The sequence below is a fragment of the Rattus norvegicus genome, chromosome 7 (genome assembly GCF_021556685.1).
Source record: "Rattus norvegicus strain SHRSP/BbbUtx chromosome 7, alternate assembly SHRSP_T2T, whole genome shotgun sequence".
Taxonomy (NCBI): domain Eukaryota; kingdom Metazoa; phylum Chordata; class Mammalia; order Rodentia; family Muridae; genus Rattus; species Rattus norvegicus.
The window spans coordinates 25,566,014-25,584,801 of record NC_141540.1 but is presented as its reverse complement, the minus strand read 5'-3'; the positions used below and the strand labels follow the sequence as shown (position 1 = coordinate 25,584,801).

General features: G+C 39.2%; 1 long non-coding RNA gene across 1 annotated transcript in view; it reads right to left on the bottom strand.

The window, feature by feature from the left end:
- Positions 1 to 18,788, bottom strand: part of LOC148004560 (uncharacterized) — a 32,017-nt gene that overhangs the window by 11,847 nt on the left and 1,382 nt on the right. The window contains exons 2-3 of the long non-coding RNA XR_015624551.1: positions 16,142 to 16,187; positions 15,386 to 15,497 (exon numbers count right to left, since the gene is read on the bottom strand). This is a non-coding gene — a long non-coding RNA (uncharacterized LOC148004560). The remainder of the gene's footprint in view (positions 1 to 15,385; positions 15,498 to 16,141; positions 16,188 to 18,788) is intronic.

The window sequence follows — 18,788 nt, the reverse complement described above, 5'->3', positions numbered from 1 at the left end:
TCAGTGGTGACAACATTCCAACATTCCCTCTGCCCAAGAGAGAATCGCCTAGTGCCAACTGTGCCCCCTGGGTGCAAGGACCCAGGAGCAATCACAGACAGGATCCTTCTGATTCCTGTCTGCACCTAAAGGTCAAAGACGGTCACCAGGAACACCTACACACTTGAGTCCCAGCACCTGTTCTCAGAACAGGTTGAAAGAAAACAAGAAAACAAGAGGGTCAAGCCACTCTCAGAAAAAGCAAGACAAGCAAACACCAGAGACAACCCAATGGCTAGAGGCAAGTGCAGGAACGTAAACAACAGAAGCAAGACTACTTGCCACCATCAGAGCCAAGTTCTCCCGACAAAGAAAATACTGGATATGTAAACACACCAGAAAAGCAAGATTTAGATTTAAAAATCACATTTTATGATAATGATGGAGGACAAATAACTCCCTTAAAGAAATATAGGACAACACAGGTAAACAAATAGAAGCCCTTACAAAGGAAACACAAAAATGCCTGAATGAATTACAGGAAAACACACCAAAACAGGTGAAGGAATTGAACAAATCCGTCCAGGATTTAAAAATGGAAATAGAAACAATAAAGAAAGCACAAAAGGAGACAACCCTGGAGATAAAAAAACCTAAGGAAGCGACAAGGAGTCATAGATACAAGCATCACCAACAAAATACAAGAGATAGAAGAGAGAATCTCAGGGGCAGAAGATACCATAGAAAACATCGACACAACCATCAAAGATAATGTACAACACCAAAAGCTCCTAGTCCAAAATCTCCAGGAAATCCAGGGCACAATGAGAAGATCAAACCTAAGGATAATAGGTACAGAAGAGAGTGAAGATTCCCAACATAAAGGGCCAGTAAATATAGTCAACAAATTATAGAAGAAAACTTCCCTAACCTAAAGAAAGAAATGCCCGTAAACATACAAGAAGCCCACAGAACTCCAAACAGACTGGACCAGAAGAGAAATTCTTCCTGTCACATAATAATTAAAACACCAAATACACAAAACAAAGAATATTACAAGCAGTAAGGGAAAAGGGTCAATTGACACATAAAGGCAAGCCTATCAAAATTACACCAGACTTCTCACCAGAGAAAATGAAAGACAGAAGTTCCTGGAAAGATGTCATACAGACCCTAAGAGACTACAAATGCCAGGCTAGGCTACTATATCCAGCAAAACTCTCAATAAACATAGAGGGAGAAAGCAAGATATTCCATGACAAAACCAAATTTACACAACATCTTTCTACAAATCCAGCCCTAAAAAGGATAATAGATGTGAAACTCCAACAGAAGGAGAGAAACTATGCCACAGAGAAAGCAAGAATATAATCTCTTTGCGATGAAATGAAAACAGGGACACACAAACCTAACATCACCTCTAACAATGAAAATAACAAGAAGCGACAATCACTATTCCTTAATATCTCTCAATATCAATGGAATAAATTCCCCAATAAAAAGACATAGACTTAAAGACTGGATACCTAAAGAGGACCCAGCACTTTGCTGCATACAGGAAACAAACCTCAGAGACCAAGACAGACACTACTTCAGTGTAAATGACTGGAAAACAACTTTCCAAGCAAATGGCCCAAAGAAAAAAGCTGTAGTTGCAATTCTAATATCGAATAAAATTGACTTTAAACTAAAAGTCATAAAAATGGTAAGGAAGGACACTTCATAGTCATCAAACGAAAAGTCCACCAAGATGAACTCTCAATCCTAAATATCTATGCTCCAAATGCATCAGCACCTAAATTCATAAAAGAGACCTTACTAAGCTCAAATCACACATTGCACCTCACACAATAATAGTAGATTACAAGACCCCACTCTCATCAATGGACAGATCATCGAAACAGAAATTAAACAGAGACATAGAGAAATTAACAGGAGTTATGAACCAAATGGACTTAACAGATATTTATAGGACATTTCATCCTAAAACAAAAGAATGTAACTTCTTCTCAGCCTCTCATGGCACCTTCTCCAAAATTGACCATGTAATCAGTAAAAATACAGGCCTCAACAGACACAAGAAGACAGAAATAATCCCATGCATCCTATCAGATCACTATGGACTAATGCTGGCGTCCCATAACAAGAAAATGACAGAAAGCCCACATATACAGGGAAGTTAAACAACACTCTACTCAATGATAACATGGTCAAGGAAAAAAATGAAGAAATTAACGACTTCTTAGAATTCAATAAAAAAGAAGGCACAATATACCCACACTTATGCGACACAATGAAAGCGGTGCTGAGGAAAATTATAGCTCTGTCTCCAAAAATAAACAAGAGAGAGCACAGATCAGCAGCTTGACACATAACTAAAATGCTCTAGGAAAAAAAAATTAAGCAAATACACTGAACCTCTGTAGAAGGCAGGAAATCATCAACCCTGTGACTGAAATCAACCAAGTAGGAACAAAAAGGACTATAAAAGAATCAACAAAACAAGGAGCTGGTTCTTTGAGGAAATCAAGATACATAAACCCTTAGCCAGACTGACCATAGGAGACAGAGAGTGTATCCAAATTAACAAAATCAGGAATGAAAAGCAAGGCATAACAACAGAATCTGAGAAAATTAAAAACAATAATCAGATCCAACTACAAAACCCTATATTCAACAAAACTGGAAAATCTCAAGGAAATGGACAATTTTCTGGACAAATATGAGGTAACAAAGTTAAATCAGGAACAGATAAACCATGTAAACAACCCCACGACTGCAAAGTAAATAGAAGCAGTTACTAAAAGTCTCCCAACAAAAAAGAGCCCAGGACCAGATTGATTTAGTGGAGAATTCTATCACACCTTCATAGAAGACCTCATACCAATACTGTCCTAACTATTCCACAAAATAGAAACAAATGGAGCACTATCAAATTCCTTCTATGAAGCCACAATTATGCTTATCCTACAGCACACAAAAACCCAACAAAGAAAGAGAACTTCAGACCAAATTCCCTTATTAATATCAACCCAAAAACACTCAATAAAATTCTTGCAAGTTAAATCCTAAAACACATCAAAAGGATCATCCATCTTGATCAAGTATGCTTCATCCCCCCAGCCTGCAGCAGCTCACTGCTCCCAAACCCCTTGGGAGAGATAGCTCACTGCACGGAGAGGTGGGCACTCCTGAGACTGCAGAGCAGAAGAGACCACCAACACTGCCCATCCCTGCCCACATTCCTGGCCCAAGAGGAAACTGTATACGGCCTCTGGGTTCCCTTGGATAAGAGCACAGGAGCAGCAGGTCCCCTGCGTCTGAGACACCGCCGGAACCTGAAAGGACCGACCAGATAAACAGTTCTCTGCACCCAAATCCCATGGGAGGGAGAGCTGAACCTTCAGAGAGGCAGACACGCCTGGGAAACCAGAAGAAACTACACTCTGCCCACATTACTGATTCCAGAGGAAAACACCAAACGCCATCTGGAACCCTGGTGCACGGAAGCTCCCGGAAAGGGCGGCGCAGATCTTCCTGGTTGCTGCCACAATTGTGGTTGAAGCCACAATTACTCTTATACCTAAACCATACAAAGACCCAACAAAGAAAGAGAACTTCAGACCAATTTCCCTTATGAATATCAACACAAAAATACTCCATAAAATTCTGGCAAACCAAATCCAAGAGCACATCAAAACAATCATCCACCATGATCAAGTAGGCTTCATCCCAGGCATGCAGGGATGGTTTAATATACGGAAAACCATCAACGTGATCCATTGTATAAACAAACTGAAAGAACAAAACCACATGATCATTTCATTAGATGCTGAGAAAGCATTTGACAAAATTCAACACCCCTTCATGATAAAAGTCCTGGAAAGAATAGGAATTCAAGACCCATACCTAAACATTGTAAAAGCCATATACAGCAAACCAGTTGCTAATATTAAATTAAATGGAGAGCAACTTGAAGCAATCCCACTAAAATCAGGGACTAGACAAGGCTGCCCACTCTCTCCCTACTTATTCAATATAGTTCTTGAAGTTCTAGCCAGAGCAATCAGACAACAAAAGGAGATCAAGGGGATACAGATCGGAAAAGAAGTCAAAATATTACTATTTGCAGATGATATGATAGCATATTTAAGTGATCCCAAAAGTTCCACCAGAGAACTACTAAAGCTGATAAACAACTTCAGCAAAGTGGCTGGGTATAAAATTAACTCAAATAAATCAGTAGCCTTCCTCTACACAAAAGAGAAACAAGCGGAGAAAGAAATTAGGAAACGACACCCTTCATAATAGACCAAAATAATATAAAGTATCTCGGTGTGACTTTAACCAAGCAAGTAAAAGATCTGTACAATAAGAACTTCAAGACTCTGAAGAAAGAAACTGAAGAGGACCTCAGAAGATGGAAAGATCTCCCATGCTCATGGATTGGCAGGATTAATATAGTAAAAATGGCCATTTTACCAAAAGCGATCTACAGATTCAATGCAATCCCCATCAAAATACCAATCCATTTCTTCAAAGAGTTAGACAGAACAATTTGCAAATTCATCTGGAATAACAAAAAACCCAGGATAGCTAAAACTATCCTCAACAATAAAAGGACTTCAAGGGGAATCACTATCCCTGAACTCAAGCAGTATTACAGAGCAATAGTGATAAAAACTGCATGGTATTGGTACAGAGACAGACAGATAGACCAATGGAATAGAATTGAAGACCCAGAAATGAACCCACACACCCAAGGTCACTTGATTTTTGACAAAGGAGCCAAAACCATCCAATGGAAAAAAGATAGCATTTTCAGCAAATGGTGCTGGTTCAACTGGAGGTCAACATGTAGAAGAATGCAGATCGATCCATGCTTATCATCCTGTACAAAGCTTAAGTCCAAGTGGATCAAGGACCTCCACATCAAACCAGATACACTCAAACTAATAGAAGAAAAACTAGAGCAGCATCTCGAACACATGGGTACTGGAAAAAATTTCCTGAACAAAACACCAATGGCTTATGCTCTAAGACCAAGAATCGACAAATGGGATCTCATAAAACTGCAAAGCTTCTGTAAGGCAAAGGATACTGTGGTTAGGACAAAACGGCAACCAACATATTGGGAAAAGATCTTTACCAATCCTACAACAGATAGAGGTCTTATATCCAAAATATACAAAGAACTCAAGAAGTTAGACCGCAGGGAGACAAATAACCCTATTAAAAAATGGGGATAAGAGCTAAACAAAGAATTCACAGCTGAGGAATGCCGAATGGCTGAGAAACACCTAAAGAAATGTTCAACATCTTTAGTCATAAGGGAAATGCAAATCAAAACAACCCTGAGATTTCACCTCACATCAGTGAGAATGGCTAAGATCAAAAACTCAGGTAACAGCAAATGCTGTCGAGGATGTGGAGGAAGAGGAACACTCCTCCATTGTTGGTGGGATTGCACACTGGTACAACCATTCTGGAAATAAGTCTGGAGGTTCCTCAGAAAATGGGACATTGAACTACCTGAGGATCCAGCTATACCTCTCCTGGGCATATACCCAAAAGATGCCCCAACATATAAAAAAGACACGTGCTCCCCTTTGTTCATAGCAGCCTTATTTATAATAGCCAGAAGCTGGAAAGAACCCAGATGCCCTTCAACAGAGGAATGGATACAGCAAATGTGGTACATCTACACAATGGAATATTACTCAGCTATCAAAAAAATGCCTTTATGAAATTCATAGGCAAATGGTTGGAACTGGAAAATATCATCCTGAGTGAGGTAACCCAATCACAGAAAAACACACATGGTATGCACTCATTGATAAGTGGCTATTAGCCCAAATGCTTGAATTACCCTAGATGCCTAGAACACATGAAACTGAAGATTGATGATCAAAATGTGAATGCTTCACTCCTTCTTTAAAAGGGGAACAAGAATACCCTTGGCAGGGAAGAGAGAGGCAAAGATTAAAACAGAGACAGAAGGAACACCCATTCGGAGCCTGTCCCACATGTGGCCCATACATATACAGCCACCCAATTAGACAAGATGGATGAAGCAAAGAAGTGCAGGCAGACAGGAGCTGGATGTATATCTCTCCTGAGAGACACAGCCAGAATACAGCAAATACAGAGGCGAAAGCCAGCAGCAAACCACTGAACTGAGAACAGGACCCCCGCTGAAGGAATCATAGAAAGAACTGGAAGAGCTTGAAGGGGCTCGAGACCCCTTATGAACAACAATGCCAAGCAACCAGAGCTTCCAGGGACTAAGCCCCTACCCAAAGACTATACATGGACTGACCCTGGACTCTGACCTCATAGGTAGCATTGAAAATCCTAGTAAGATCACCAGTGTAAGGGGAAGCCCTGTGTCCTGCTAAGACTGAAACCCCAGTGAACGTGATTGTTGGGGGAAAGGCGGCAATGGGGGGAGGATGGGGAGGGGAACACCCATAAAGAAGGGGAGGAGGAGGGGTTAGAGGGATGTTTTCCAGGAAACCGGGAAAAGGAATAACACTCGAAATGTAAATAAGAAATACTCAATTTAAAAAAATAAAAGAAATGACTATTTTAAATAAAAAAAAGTGTAAAAAAAAAAAAGTATGCTTCATCCCAGGGATGAAGGAATGGTGCAATATATGAAAATCCATCAAGGTAACCCACTATATAAACAAACTCAAAGAAAAAAACGGCATGATCATTCCATTAGCTTCAAAGATGCATTTGACTAAATTCAACACCCCTTTATGAATAAAATCCTGGAAAGATCAGAAATTCAAAGCCCATACCTAAACATATTAAAAGCAATATAGAGCAAGCCAGTAGCTAACATTAAACTAAATGGAGAGAAATGTGAAGCAATCCCTCTAAAATCAGGGCCTAGACAAGACTGCCCACTGTCTCCTTACTTATTCAATATAGTTCTCGAAGTCCTTGCCAGAGAAATCAGAGAGTGAAATGAGCTCAAAGGGATACAAATTGGAAGGGAAGAATTAAATTATTAAATTTTAATTTTACCGGGCATGTTAAATCAAAACAATATTAAAACTCCAAAGTAAACAAAACAGCCATTCAAAACTCCAAACAGAAAATTAGCAAACTCTCAAATCAGTCTTTTTTTCTTTGCCTTTCTGTTATCAAATTAATATAAATCTTAACACTCCCACATTAATGTCCGACTGACTTTAGAAATGAATGAATTCTGTTCCTATTCCTTAATACTACTGTGTTTAATGCATGTTCTCAAATAGCCGTTTCCTGAATAACACCATATAAGCCCCACTGGATCTCGAAATTTTCAGAAGTTAATAGAAACAATACCATCTTTTATTTTCAGATATTCTATGCATACAACTCATTTTTTTCCTGATTTTGATCCAAACTCTCTTCAATCAACATACAGTAGATTCTTAATTGGTTAACATGAATTTTTCTAAGTAGAACTTATTGGGAATGTGTGTATGGAAGAGGCAATACAACAGAGCACAACAGAAATGGACTTAGTCAAAACACCTACATTTATGCCTCTTACTAAGTTACGTTATAAGCAGCATGCTTACCCGAGTTTATCTCTGACAGACTGCTCTGATAATGACTAAAATTGGTGAACTCATTTTATAACGTATAAAGTAGCATGCTGTATTTGAATTTGTTTCAATGAAGTTAGAAAAGTCCCCCCCCACTAGATTTTCCTATCTTAGCTGCCTTTATTCACTGAATTGAATTGTAGTAAACTATTATGTCACATCCACTCAAAATCGATTCATGAAACTTAATAGGTAAATACTGAATATTAAGGAAAAGCTAGAATACATAACTTGTTTATATGTGTGCATACATGTTAAGAAGCTAAAAATGTCAGTTTTTAAAAGATTAACTTAATAAAAACTTTAGAAATGAAAAATCATCAAATCATGTTTTGCTTTTATCTACTTAAAGCCATATTTTCTATTTTGTTTCCTACATGAGAAGTACCTTATTCCTTTGAACAGTAAATCCCCTTTGTGTTATTTCATGCTAATGACACGGCAGGGAGTAAGATTATTAAATTTTTTCCTTCTTTCACTATCTTACAATTTCAGTTTTATTCTAAATGGAACTACTATATATGCTATGCAATTTGTGGACTATTTAGAACTTGTCTTGATTTGATTTCCTAATAGTGTTTATTAGTGTGTGTGAGTGTGTTTGAGTGTGTTTGAGTGTGTGAGTGTGTGAGAGAGTGTGTCTGAGGGTGTGTGATTGAGTGTGTGTTTTTGAGTGTGTATGTGAGTGTGTGTGTATGAGTGTGTGAGTGTGTTGAGAGAATGTGTGTGTGAGTGTGTATGAGTGTGTGAGTGTGTGTGAGTGAGTGTATGTGTGTGAGAGTGTGTGAGTGTGTGTATGAGTGTGTGTGAGTGAGTATGAGGGTGTTTGTGAGTGTGTGTGTGTGACTGTGTGTGTGTGTGAATGTGTGAATGTGTGTGTGTATGAGGGTGTGTGTGTGACTGTGTGTGAGTGTGTGTGTGTGTGTGTGTGTGTGTGCATGTGTGCAAACTAATGCTCTAATTAGCTGCTATGGAGAATACTATTCCCAACTCAGTCATTAAGGTTAGTATTAAGCTGTAAGTCATATGAGGAGAGTGGTCACAAATAATAATTATGAATCCTCTTCTGTTAAATTGTCTGAGATTTCCAAATGCTGCATGCTATGAGTGGGCCTCACATCTCAGCACACTAACTCTATTAAGTATAATTCCATTGTGTTTTTCTTCACCAATTTTCTATGAACAACTTTATTAATTTTTCTCCCATTCATTTTTTGGGGGGAGGAGGCAAGGTTCTTTGTTTTCTTGCTTATCGTAGGTCCACAGAATTTTCTGTAGCCTGTGAGGAAGTCCTAGACTTAGGACACTGGATCTGTACACTTTACGGAATTAACCAGTTCACTAAGCACGTTTTTGTTTGTTTGGTTTCTGTTTTTCTTTTGAGATCTCACTGTGGGAGCAGAGGAAGCCCTGAGGAAGTGAAGTCGTGAGTGGATGTGTGCTGTTAACATGAGCATGACCATGCCAAGGACCCCAAAGCCATTTACCCATGGGAAAAAGGCCAAGGCCCCCATGCCCCATGAGGCTCAGAAAAATGCCAAAGCCTTCTCAGGATGGTGTTGAGAGTGTGTGCAGAAAAAGTCTACTCTATCTTTCTCCCTGGCCCCATCTGGATATTTACAGCCTGAAGACTGCTCCCTGCAGAGACTGCTCCTACTAAGATTAGCTAAATCTGCCCCTTGTCAGTTACATATGCATAGTCTTCCCCTCCTTGTTTATCTGCATGTAATGCCCACCTCCTTGCTGCTGTGTGCAAGAACCCTGCTTCCTGGCCAACTCTATATAATAAACATGCTGAGCTTCTGGGATGCTGCATTTTCTCCAGCCCACAGACCCAGCCTTGCCCATGTATGTGTGTCCAATGTCATTCTTCATTTCCTCGTCACCTCCGGTCAGGCCCAAGTCCCTGGAGCCACGCAAAGGACTTGGCAATCTCAGTCTGCTCCACTTTGAAGGAAGTGCTTGCTAAACTGAAATCTAAAGGACACAGTGGATTAAGCTCCCTATCAAGTGTCTTTGGTGACGGTTGGGGTGTGTGTGAGACCAGTTACATTATGACTATTGCAGAAGAGTTAAGGATTCACAGTTTGCTTTTAGTGAAGGTAAGCTCCCCAAGAAGCTATCATTGCCAACGTTTTCCCAAGTCACCTTCTAGGAGGTCAACTGACTCCTAGGTGAATCTTTGGTTACACTGCTTCAGTTTTCTGTGTTTTCTTCTGGCTACACTGTCCAAATGGCACCCACTGGTCACACATGGCTATTTGAGATGAACTAAACTTAGAACTAAAATCTGCCTCTTTAGTCACAGCAGGCAAACCAGGAGGCCAACAGCCAGCCAGAATCCATAGCAAGAAACACAGCAGAGATAGAATATTTCTATCATCTAGAAAGTTCTCATGGACAGCAGTGGTCTAGGTTCTTGGTGTCTGGTTTTTCCTTCGGGGAGAATTACTTGATGTATTAATATCCAAAAGTTTATTTTTAAAGCAACTACCAAAATATGACTTACTCACCCCCAAATTAATCCATTTTAAGTCTACAATGCAATGGTTCCTCATAATCTACCTGAGTTCATCCCTAGATCACAAAACACAAGGAGAGGGGTGACTGCTTCTCAATTGTTTTCCAAGGATACTCCATGGCTAAAGAAATCCAGACACTGCAGAAGGAAGTTATATGTTACAGTGTACAGATGGTGACTTTAGAGAATTGAAACTGAATTTCTACCAACCCCAAGTGAGAAAGACGTCGTCGTCATGGGGCTGCAGCTTAAATGAGTTCAAAGAGAGGTACAGGCCTGGCTGGATTTCTCCAAGTCGTGTGCACAGGGGAGAGCTGCACTGCAGCACCAAAGCTGGACAACACTCATGGGCATGTCACAACTTAACATTTCTGTCCTGTCCTGGACACAGAAGTCTCTCTCTAGCAAGGGAAATCTAAGTCCATTAAAGCATGGTTAATATAGGACTCCTTCAGAACATTTGATTGTTGCAATACATACCATCCTATGTAACAGTACACTATAATATGTACAGTACGTAGTATGTTCTTGTAGAGTGTATGCGGTTATGTACAATAGTATGCAGCAGTATGACCACTGCATAATTATACTGCACTACTTTTGAATTCTTCAAAATTCAGTCTTTTATTGATAGTTGTACAAAAATACATTTTCCTAGAGTTGAAAAAATATTATACAGTATTTCACCTAGGCTTTTTATTTCATTGCAACATTAATATTTTTGTATCTTTTGCTAGTATCTTTAGATTCATTATAAGAGTTTTGTGTATTTTTCCCAATCTGGCCCCTATTTGATGCCATTTCAACGTTTTTTAGTATTTTGACGAAAATAATACCACAATGATAAAGTCATACCCATTTTCTTTAGTCATTTACACATGTATATACACATATGTGGGCACTTATACATATTAGAATGTACATATTTCTATGCTATATTGTGTAGAATACAATTCTATTATATGTCAACATATACAGTTTGCTCAATATGATTTCTGTGAATGTTATCAGTCAAGGGAAATATTAAGAGCCTGAATAAACATGGACAATATTTGCAGAATGCATATAAAGTTGAAGATGTATATAAGCAAAAATGCAGTGTATCACTCACAGCTTTCCTATCAAATGCACTTTAAAATGTTTAATAGATTAAAAATATTTAAATTATCTTTACCCGCTTTTTTGTTTTTCTCAAAATGTGTGTCCTGGATGACTTGAATGCTGCTCAAGATTCTTTTGACAATAGTAATCAAATGTCTTACAGGTACTTCTGATATTTCTATTCAGTTGATCACTGTTCAATAATTGTACCAAGTTGATTACTGTAATTTTTTATCACTTTGAGCATATAAATTTCATGTGTGAGTATATACCTTTGATTCTAGCTCTTGGGAGGCAGAGGCAGGTAGAGCTCCTTTTTGAGGCCAACCTGGTCTACATAGCAAAAACCTATCTTAAAAAAAAATCGATCGATAAATAAGCAAATAAATGAAAAAGATTTAAAATATTTGACATTAATATGAACACAACCACATCTTTAACAAAAACTGATTTTTTATTGCAGATAATTCATATAATCAATTTACAAAATGTTATATAGTGTCATATGGGAACTCAATTTCATCGTAAATTAAACCTGCTATTCTCTTTTCATTGGTTGACCTTAGTTAACATTTTCATTCACTTATACAATGTATTCTGATTATTCTCTTCCCCACATTGCCTCATCCCCTCCCCATAACTTAAACATACATAATCTTCTAAATTCAGGCTTTCCAATGTCTGATTTCTCTTTTATTTATTATATATTCCTTTACTTTTCCATCTGTGTTTTATGATATCTTAATAAAAAACCTATTCTGTCATTAGCATTATCTCAGTGTTTTGGTAGGAGACATTCACATTCTTTAATAGCTTGTCATCAGTGCAAGAAATGACATCGAGTTCTCTCTCTGTGTCTCTTCTGTCTCTCTCGTCTCTGTCTCTCTGTCTCTCTCTTTTTCTCTGTCTCTCTCTGTCTCTGTCTCTCTCTCTCTCCATCCTGTCCCCAGTTATTTTGTTTTCTAATACAAGGTCTCACACTTTAGTCTAGGCTAGCCTTGAGCTCAAGGCAATCCACCTGCCTCAGCCTTGTGAGTGTTGGGATTCCAGGCATACACCATCTTGCCCAGTGAATTCTGTGACTCTCTTACATCCCTTTACCATTTCTGAATTATGTTTAATATTGCTGTGACCCTTTTCTAGCTCCTAGATGTAGATACATTAACTTGATTAAAAGGTTTTATTGTTTAAAGATGTGTTTATTTATATATATATGAGCACTCTGTTTGCAAGTGTGCCTGCATGTCAGAAGAGAGCTTCAGACAAAAGAGGGCATTGGATCCCACTACAGATAGTTGTCAGTCACCATGCAGTTGCTGGGAATTGAACTTGGGAGCTCTGGAGAAGCAGCACTCTTAACCACCAAGCTATCTCTCCAGCCTGATAAAAAAGATTTTAAATTTCATTCTTTTTTGTGTTTGTTTGTAGCCTTTCTTCCTGAGAACACTGCGATGGAATCTCCAAATGGTACTTATTGGCATTTGGTGTAGAAGGAGCCATACGTGTGTTGCTAATATACTATAATAGAGCCCATGGATACGACCACTCTTCTCCAGGGAGAATCCTGACTGTTCCTCTGTTGGATGGATTCCCTCCTATTTTTCCTTACTTGTAAACTGTTACTCAGGTTTTGTACTTTTATGATGAAGTTGGGGCTCAAAAAATTCATACTGTTTTAAAGAAAACATGCTGTACCTTAAAACTTTATCTTAGAGCAATTTAAGAAGTGTAGGAATGGCTTATTTTTTAAAAGCTTTGAAAGAACTCACCACTAACGTACTGAGATAATAGCACCTACCTCACCCAACCGTTTTCTGTTTCTGATTATGTGTTTTTATTACATGCCTGTGCAAAATCAGGAAAGCATGACTAGTAAATCAATTAGTCAGACACTTGCAGCTCAGAATAATGGCTTTTTGTTGGTTCCTTTGTTTGCAGGCTGGGGATTGAACCCAGGGCAAACCCTTTACTACTAAGCTGCATTCCTAGCCCTGAACAGTGTTTCTTAAAATGTAATAAAAATCAATTGAACCTTTCGCTGATCACAGTAACTTGTTATTGTTTTTACTGGTTAATAGCTTGCCAGTTTCGCCCATTTGTTTCAGAATGCATACTACTTTTGTGTTGGATTACTTTATTCGATTGAGTTTTTACTTTCTTACTGTGTTTGGCTCATTACTTCCGTGCTAGGCATTTTGGGCACAGAATTAATTCACGACATTTCTAATCTCATTTCCTGAGTATTATGTGCTAAGAGAGAGAAATTCACTTGCAGAATCTCCTGGCATGTGTTCGTTGTTACTCTAGCTTCCTGCTGAGGGGACTACTGTGGAACATTGGCTTTCATTCTTGTGAGCTTGTCTCTGTAGAACTCTATTCTTTTTATTTAATTATAAGTGTAGTGGGAGAATATGGTGTCAGCAGAAGGGCATTTGTCCATCTCCATATACGATTAATTTGTGTAACTAAAGAGGATGTTTTAATCCTTTGTTCCAGGTATACTCTCCATATATTGTATCGTTTTCTTTACTTCTCCTGTGCCCATCAGCCATGGACTTCCTCTCCTATTTGTCTAAAGATTCTGCCGTATATTTTAGTGCCTTCACCTGCAGTCATATTTCTGAGGGTCTCCTGCTGCTCCCATATGTGCTTACAGACAATGCTTCCAGGATGTTATGGCCCACCCATAGGTTCCTATTCTCAGCATTCAGATTAATTCTTGACTGATCATCTGCTGTCAGTGTCCTGCGATTCTTAGTCATCTCAGCACTTGCCCTTTGCAGAGAGCCCTCCTGCCTGAGTCATGTAGCCAACCCTGTGCAGTCAATGGCCTTGCTGAGGTACATTTTGTCCAGGCTGATTGGAGATACTTTGTTGGATTTTCTAGATAAGACACTGTATCATCTAAATGAAATACGACTCTAGCAGACAGTTTGGAGAAAGTCCTCTCGTTAGCCTGCACCCCGACCAGGGTGAAATTACTGCAAGCAGCTTTCTCTGTGTCTACTTCATTTAATGTCAAATGTTCCATTGTTGCTTCCAGAGGAGCTTGAGGCCAGGTGTCCACCAGATGGGACCAAGCTCAGGCCCCACCAGTTCTTTAGTTTGGAGCAGCTGGAGTAAAAGGAAGCTCTGGTTTTAATCTTTTTCTTCCAGAATCCTTCTGCCTTAATTACATCCTACCATCACCCTGGAGGTTCAAGACTCACATTTCTTCAAAATACATCCCTTCTCTGGGGGAGTGGAGGAGGCAGCTGAGACGTCTCTGTGCAGTCCAGAGACTGGAGATGTCTTTGGTAGAGAGCCCTAGTTCTCATATGTTCTTTCATTTTGATCCTGGGAATAATCCCAACCAGTGATCCTCGTTACACCTACCTGCCTTTCAGAATTGATGAGTGCATTTCTCTAAGACAGTCTTTGTTTGCTAAGCAGGCACCTCTCTTTTTCAATGACACCATCTGTTTCTCTCAGGGTTCTAGTTCTCTCTCTTTGGAATCATCAGCTTAGATTTAGAAGACTAAAGCAGTTTTTATTTTTTAGGGATTCTTGTTTTTTTTTCAATTTACATCCCAATCACCCCTACCCTCATCCCTTCTCTCCTCCCTGTCCCACCCTTACAAATCCCTCCCCCATTACCTCCTCCTCCCCTTCTCCTCAGAGAAAGGGAAGCCCCACATGGGTACTGCCCCACCCTGGAACATCCAGTCATAGCAGGCCTAAGTGCATCCTCTCCCACCAAGGCACAACCAGGCAGTCCAGTTAGGGGAAGAAGACCCAATAGCAGGCAACAGAGTTGGAAACAACCTCTATTCCAATTGTTAGGGGACCCACATGAAGACCAAGTAGCACATCTGCTACAAACGTGTAGGAGGCCTAGGTCCAGCCCCTGCATGCTCTTTGGTTGGTGGTTCAATCTTTGTGAGCCCCTGTGAGTCCAGGTTAGTTAACTCTGTAGTAGAAGACTAAAATGGTTTTAAAGCTCAATACGGATGGACAAGTGGATGTGCAAATAATCCCCAAGCCAATAGGTCAAGAAGGAATCCATTGTTAACGGACTTCAATAGGACACACTGCATATCCATATTCCATGATAGAACATTATTCTATTCTATTCTATTAAAAATGGAAACAAGGAGGCTGCTAAAAATAACCTTTAGTGAAACAGTGAGAAGGGATGTACCTTACATAGAGTTGGAGCTGAGATCTCCTGTGTGTACCAGAAATAGTATGTAGATTATTGCTCCTTTTAAGTCCTATTCATGATGCTCTTGTGACTTGCTCCACCATCAACCCTGGGAACAAGATATAAAGACTAGTTACTATTTTTTATTTTATTTGAAGCATTTTTATTACATTTAGAGAGAAACAGAGAGAGAGACAAAGAGAGAGACACAGAGAGAGGACAGAGAGAGACTATGTGTCTGTCTGTTCAGAGGTCACTCCTCTTCTTCCACCAAGTCTGTCCTAGAGACTGAAGCCCACTTTTTATGTCACAAGTACCTTTACCTTCTGACTCAAATCACTGGCTCCCAGTCATCGTTTTTATCCCCCATGTGACCAAGTTGGAACATAATAATCCCCGAGGATTATTGTTTCATATCAAGCAGTAATTGACTACCAGGGTTCTGATGTACACTCCCAGGCAGTGTGCCTCTGATCTGGCTTAGTCACCCAGCCAGTGCGCTTCCTATTCACCTAAAGTGGACAGAAGTCTTGACTTCCCCGAAAATAGGAGTGCCTACACTACATTGTTGGATGGAAATGCTTACAGACCACCAAGAGAAAATGGCTTAGAGAAGGAGGACCTTGAACTAAGCCCCCTGTTTAGAAGGGAAACAGAGATGTAGTGGAGACAATGGGGATCTTTTTCATGGCTGAAGTGTCAGTGCACACTAATAAGATCTTTGGAGAGTGATGGGTGGGTAAAGAACGTTACCTGGCTCAGTCAGTGCTCTGTGGAGGGAGGAAGGCAGAGCTTGATCCTAGAGTATATGAAAGAGAAGCCAACTTTATTTTGGATGCGATGTGAGTTGAAACCCTGAAGTACAGAACCAGACTGTACTTTGATCGAATTGTGCCACGCTCCTAATTGTTCCCGACTGTCACAAACACAGCAAGCACACAACATCAAAGCAGTTACCATATCAGGAAAAAGGTACTTATAATTGAACAAGTAACCTGGATCTCTGCTCAATGACAGAGAGAAAGGAGACCTAATTTACAAAGCAGGAGAAATGGGCCAGTGAAGTGAAATGGTGCAACCCAGGTTCTAGAAATACACTGTGACAAAGGTATTTGATTTCAATACAGTAAAACTACACAGGAGAGAAATGTGCATTTGGAAGAAGGCTACAATGTTTCATTGTTTCAGATCAAATAGTAATTCCATTAAAATAGACTAGGAAGAACTTGGGGGTGAGGCAGCTGCTGCTGCTGCTAAACATTTAATTTGATTGCAATTATAAATTTAAAAAAAAAGACACCAGTGATTGAACACTGAGAATCCACAGGTCAACCAGAATCTTTCATTATGACCCTTTGCCTTGGGACTGGAACTGCCCCAACCCTCCTGGCAGATAATTGCCTTCCCAGTTCTCAAGGTTCACAGGAAAAGGCAATTCCAAGACTCCACTGGTAATGCATTCCAGTGCCTGATAGCAGAGCAGGGAAGGTATCCCTTATCCCAGCCTAGCTCAGGGTCCATGATTCCAATGGTAACAAGATCTTCAGAGATCATCTGAGGCTATCTCCCTGGAGCACCTAAACACCACTTAAGTACAGAGGACAATTTGTACAGGACTCTAATGGAGACAGAAAATAAGAAGCACAGTAGCCTGTGCTGTAGGCTTCTCCACTGTGACCTTCTGACCTCACATGGCAAGTGAGTTCCATCACTTCCTCTAAGGCCAGGCTCACACAAGCCTGACTTCCTTCCTTTGCCCCTTTCCAAGTTCCATATAGTGTAGGATGCTCCATCTCTACTCAATTTTTTTATTCAAAAATAAACTCAAAACAAAAAACATTAGTTCTCTAATTTTTATAGGATTCCATTTCTCAATATCCCATTTTGTATGGATGAATTTACAATATATTTACATTTGATGGTTCTTTTTACTGGTGTCTGTACCACAATACATGGATATATTTCAACTTAGAAGTGTAATATTTCACCAGTTAACCAGAGTATAAGTTATAATGCACTGATTCTCAGTACTGCAGGGGTACTATTAAATGTCTAGAACATTTCTGGATGTCACCAGTGAAGTAAACTTCTGGCATGTGGTAGGCAGCCAGGGATATTTCCATAACAATGGATTCCCATAACAAAGTATTACTGGGACCAAAACCTGTACAGGGATATGATGAAAAATCCTGTAATGGGTACCTCTAGAACTAAAGATCAAAATAATTGTTTGGGAGAACTTGCTTTTCATTGTTCATAATAGTGGTTTGCTTGCTTACAAAAATTAGAAAAAAATCTCAAATGTCTTCTAAATGTATTCTGTGTACTAAAGTAAAATGAATGTTTGAGAAAAGTTTACTGAGAATGAAAATAAAGCAGTAAATATTATAGGATGCTCGATTTGGGCTTAAACTACCTGTTTCACCAGAGTAAACATAAAATCGGTTTCACCCTAATAGTGTAAACTGTATTAAAGAAAGCACACCATATCCTGGTCCTTATCCTTGAGTAGGTGGCACTCAAAACCACGAAAGCAAAGAACTCCATTTTAATAAGACCTAATGCCTACAGTATGCTCAATATTGTTGTACTTAAAACACCCACTACTGATAAACGCTTTAGTTACTTCTTTTAAAATATGATCAAAACCACTCCACAACCAAATACTTGTAAGTCAAATTTTGATATTCAAGAAAGTGTTAAGTTTTAAACTTAAGAGATAGGGCCTTATTATGTAACTCTGGCTGGCCTGAAGCTTGCTATGAAGACCAGACTGGCTTCAAACTCATGCCTCTATTTCTTGAGTACAACAGATTTTAAACGACGTCTTATGTTGCCAAAGTTGACTTGAATTTCTAAAGGGCTCAAGTGATCCTCTTGCCTTGGCCTCTGGTCCCCACTCACCCCAATAGTTGAGATTTTCCACACATCTACATGCCCACTACTGACACTGGTGGAAAAGTATAATCTTACCCACCAATAGACTGTAATAGCATACTGAAAACAAATTGTAATAAATTTAAGGCAGATTAATTATATCTCCAAATGTGCTATGACTTAACGGGAAATGTTAGAATACCAGCAATGAACTTGGAGGCTAGCACACACAAACTTTGCTATTATGTACAGTAACATATTCCATTATATTTGAATATCCACATAACAAATAGTGCTAGAAGCTGAGAATACTGTTATTAAAGATTTTAGGATAACGTTTTTGAAATGCAATTAAATCACTGTACTAGGCAAATTTCCATGTATGTCACAAATACTAGCTAATATAAAGTCTGAAGTCCTCACATTTCAAAAACTAATGTAGTGAGTAACTGCCCGGTATTGTCAGATCTTAATTATTGTAATAGATAATTCACAATTGTGATTCTCAATTATTGCAAATGTT